The sequence below is a fragment of the Centropristis striata genome, chromosome 1 (assembly GCF_030273125.1).
Source record: "Centropristis striata isolate RG_2023a ecotype Rhode Island chromosome 1, C.striata_1.0, whole genome shotgun sequence".
Classification (NCBI taxonomy): domain Eukaryota; kingdom Metazoa; phylum Chordata; class Actinopteri; order Perciformes; family Serranidae; genus Centropristis; species Centropristis striata.
The window spans coordinates 419,303-423,758 of NC_081517.1; the positions used below are offsets into that span (position 1 = coordinate 419,303).

General features: G+C 37.8%; 1 protein-coding gene across 2 annotated transcripts in view; it reads right to left on the reverse strand.

The window, feature by feature from the left end:
• The window catches only part of gcgrb (glucagon receptor b), an 88,986-nt gene that overhangs the window by 73,701 nt on the left and 10,829 nt on the right, over positions 1-4,456 (reverse strand). The window contains exon 1 of one of the 2 annotated variants that reach the window (XM_059343704.1): positions 1,327-1,519. The exons of the other annotated variant lie outside the window; for it this stretch is intronic. The gene's annotated coding sequence lies outside the window, so the exon portion shown is untranslated. Of the gene's footprint in view, positions 1-1,326; positions 1,520-4,456 lie in introns of those variants that run through there. 2 annotated transcript variants of the gene reach the window in all.

Here is a 4,456-nt window from a genome sequence, read left to right on the forward strand (position 1 = left end):
CTGGTAGCAGCTGCACCAGACTATAATAATTCTTCAGTGCAGATGTCAAATGTAGCAGCAGAATAACCGGCACAGATTCCTAATGTCTGCTGATTGGAGAAGATTACCCAGCGCAGTCTTTACGCCAGTGATAAACAAGACGTTTAGAGTTTAAGGAAAGGAAATCTAGTTTGGTGAGATTACAATTTGTTTGTTCTAGAATCAGATAAAACAGGGCCTATTGGGACATAATTGCAAAAAGGGCTCATTCAGCAATCACTTTAGAATCAAACAATCAGCTTTAAAATCAGCTTTCTGCAGCTGCACTTCATATCACACAGCCCACGCCTTTTAATATCAGAGATAAAACCAATATCAATAACAGTCGATCTTCATGCAATAAGCATACACTAAAAGAGCTAAGGGAAGAGATTATTATTATATTGCAAACTTCATAATTTAAATTCAAGTGGTTTAGACACTATGCCTCTCATTCACCCAAAGAACACACAATACAATATTCATAGCATCATATTCTCTCTTTACCACCTCATCTAATGGTAAACAACAATATATCTGCAAATCAATATATATCTACAAAATGATATATACATCAACAAAACACAATGATCCAATGAAGTCACGTTTAGCCCATTTCTCACATACACAATAATATACAGCACAGTGTGAAGTGAAATAGCTTAAAAGATATAACATAAAATATGATAATATTGACATTTAAATGTCAATATTATCAGTAGCTAAAAAACAGTATATTATTTAAGTAAGTTTTAGATAAATGAAACAGTGGAACAATATAACAACTACATACATTATGCAGTAATATGCAGGTGGATGAAGTATTTGTAATGAGTTATGGATCATTATGGCATGAAGAGGACAGAGATGATGAAATAAAGACACAGTGGAGTTGGTTTGCTTTAAATATGGATTAAAATCACAGAGCAGAAGCTTGTTTATAAAGAGAAAACGGTTTATTTTATCTAACTTCTCTAATTCCTCATAGTGATAAAGAGCAATAACGTGCTGAAACACTTCAAACAAGTTGAAGCTACTCTCTTCCAGAGTAAACAGTATTTGGAGAAGAAGAAGAAGAAGAAGAAGAAGAGGAAGAAGAGGAAGAGGAAGAAAAAGAAGAAGAAGAAGAAGAAGAAGAAGAAGAGGAAGAAAAAGAAGAAGAGGAAGAAGAAGAGGAAGAGGGAGAAGAAGAACCCACTCCTGCCAGGCTCCATTATGAAGTTGTGTCCGCCAGCAGAGAGGACAGCATGGGGTTAGAGTAAACAGACAAAGAAAGTAAATAAACTAAATTAATTTTTAATGTTCTACCTCCGCGTCCAGACCTCCTCGTGCGCCCCTGGCTGCTCATCTCGGCGCCGGCCCATCAGCTCCATCACCGGGTCCAGGTACAGGTGATGGTTTAAAACAGAAGAAGAAGAAAGGAGTGATAAGTTTCCCTGAGTCCAGTTTCCTGTCCGGGTCTCTTGGTGTCTCCGTAGAGTTCTATGATCACTTTCCTGAAGGAAACGCGGCTGCAGCGGGACTGAAGAGCTGAACTGTTGGAGCTCCGCGAGATTTATGTCAAACTAGTGAGAATGTAGGAGGGGACTTCCTGTGGAAAATTTCAAAATAAAACGTGTGAACGTCTCACAAGCAGGCGGTAATCTCCGTGTCTGAGCAGGGAGGCAAACCAGGAAGTGCCTCAAGCTGCCATTCTACCCGAAACCTCCAGCAGGGGGCGCTAAACAATCTGTCCATTCATTTTGATGCAAAATTTAAAAATTCTCACTTGATTTATTACCTCAGAAATACTATGGTCTCAATCACTAGTTAAAATATTCTTCAAGACAGTCTGATGTCAATAGTTCTAATAATGGCCCCATTTAGAAGAAAATAGAAGATAAAGAATCGTATGATTTGGGGCGGAGCTACCTTTGATTGACAGGTCACTGACAAGGCGAGCCGTCACCTTAGGAGAGAAGCAGAACAATGCGTATCCACGGCAACGTGTCAATAAAGTTATATATAACGTTATATAGATGGAAAAGAGGACGTTTAGCGGTTTGGTCTCATAACTTTGACCCTTTCACTGTATTTTCACTTCATGACAGTTTATTTGAACGTTTTGTTCAGTAAAAATGTCTTGTTCAGTGTTTGGTTGGACTAACAGACACATTTGATGAATGAATGAATGAATGAATGAATGAATGAATGAAGTTAATAACCAATGAGAAACAACACATGTAAACAGCTTTTCTCATTATTTTTTTTGTTTGTTTGTTTGCTCTTTGTTCAGGTCACTTTTCTTAAAAAATAAATAAATAAATAACAAAACATAAAAACACAGTTGTCTTTATCTAGCTGTGGATAAAACAGCTTGACTTTCTTTGGCCCCGAATCTACTTTAAAAATAATCGGTAAGCATTCAAAATCCAGAAATACTTGGACCAGTGTTGTTACCCATTACTGACTTTAGAGTTTGTTTCATTCGAATAAGAAGAAAATAAAATCCACAAAATCAGTAAAACTATCAACTGAGTCTTTAATTCATTTGTCTTGCACATCCAGTCGTTGGCTGCTTGTCTTCCTACATTTCAATTCCACTCTTGTTATGTTTAGGCACCAAAAGGGGCCGGCGTTTTTTTTCTATTTCTTTAAGGTTAGGGCTAAAATGTTACTTGTTATGCATAATGAAAAAAAATTAATTGAAAAGTTAAAACAACTGCACATAAAAAGCCAAAATAAAGTGGTTATGTGGACGTGTGTAATAGGGGAAGTGGCTTAGTTACACTGACTTTAGAAAAAGTGAAGTAACTTTACTTCAAATAAAATGATTGTTTGTTGGACTAATGCCCAAAGAACACTTCCACATAAGGGTCAATAAAGTGCATTTTATTTTCTCTTATAACATCACTGATTGTAGTCTTACATTCTAAAAGGGGAAAACAAGATGATAAATGAGCACAAACCAAGAAGAGAGCACACAGATGCTGAACAAAGTGCTGCATCGTGTCTCTGTTGTGTTTCTTTTTCTCACGGTTTGATCTAAAAGGATCTCAAGAGCTGCAGCTCGTCTGTGAAATTGGTCTTTAATGGAGAAAGTTGTTGTTTTGAACATCCACATCATTTATTCTGAAGGAATAAAACATGTGATCATGAGCATGTTTTATTGTTATAGTCGTGACTTTTGTGCCATCATGCCTTTATTTTGAAATGCCGCTCTTTGAACTTCTGGTAAGATTCTTCCTGAATGTGTGCAGCTTTATTAAGGCAGGTTTCTAATTGAGTGCGGGCTCTTCAGAGTCCAGAAGAATTTTAAAAGGAAGTGATAATAATGCAGGCTTTTATTTTGGCTATTTCTTTGCAATTGAAGGCATCGATAGATTACCACGATGAAAACAAGGACACCATTGAGTCTGTGTGGGAGAAAAAGATGTAGATGTAGATGTAGATGTAGATGTAGATGTAGATGTAGGGGGGGGAGCCTGCTCCCACATCCACCTGCTCACCTGTTCACATTCCCCAAATCACTTCCTGACTCATAACCAGCTCACGTTGTCCCACTTCATGGGTCCAACCAAACAGAAAGCTCTGAGTCTAACAGTGAAGCTGTAGTTATCTGGACCTGCATTGTTCCTAATGGCCAGCAGGGGGAGAGACTCAACTGGATGGGAAAAAGAAGTCAGATTGTATAAAGATCTGTAAGAACATTTTCCTCTCAAGTTTATGGTCTCAATCATTATTTTTTCAAATCTTCTTCAATAAAACATGATGATAATTTAGTAAATTATGGTCCCATTTAGAGTAAAACAGATGCCAGAGCACGGTGATGCTACTTCTGATTCACAGTCATGGTGCGTTCACTGGCCTGTAAAAAGGATGGGTTAAATGCAGAGGTTGAATTTCCCCTTTGTGGGCCTAATAAGGGAATCTAAATCTTAATTTTAATTACCATTTCATCTTAATACTCTGACCCTTTCACATTTCATCTCCTGAAAGTTAATTGTAACAATTTTGGTCTTGTTCAGTGTTCAGTTGTACTAAAAGACATTCTAATGAGTCGGCTGTTCATTTTGAATTTCTAACCAAACTATCCAGCTCTAACACTGATAATTTATCTCCCCCACCTCCAACCTATTCTTTAAATATGGTCACAGTCTGTTATTACTGCATCCATTAGTTCCTGCTCCTGGTTCCCCGTTCCTGGTTTTCCTGCCGTCTGCTACGTGGATTTAGACCTGCTGGCTCGCCTCTCTGGATTTTTTTTTTGTTGTTGCTTGTTTTGCTGCCTTCTTGTGCCTCACACAAAGTGTAAGCATTGGTTTAGTCCAGTTTTTTCTGCCTCACTCTGAAGCAGTGAGACTGGTGAGGAAACGTTAGTGGAGACCTGGTTGTTCTCTGTCTCGTGACTTTCAGCTCTGCTCATTATTATTATTATTCTGGCTCAGTTAATAGAAAA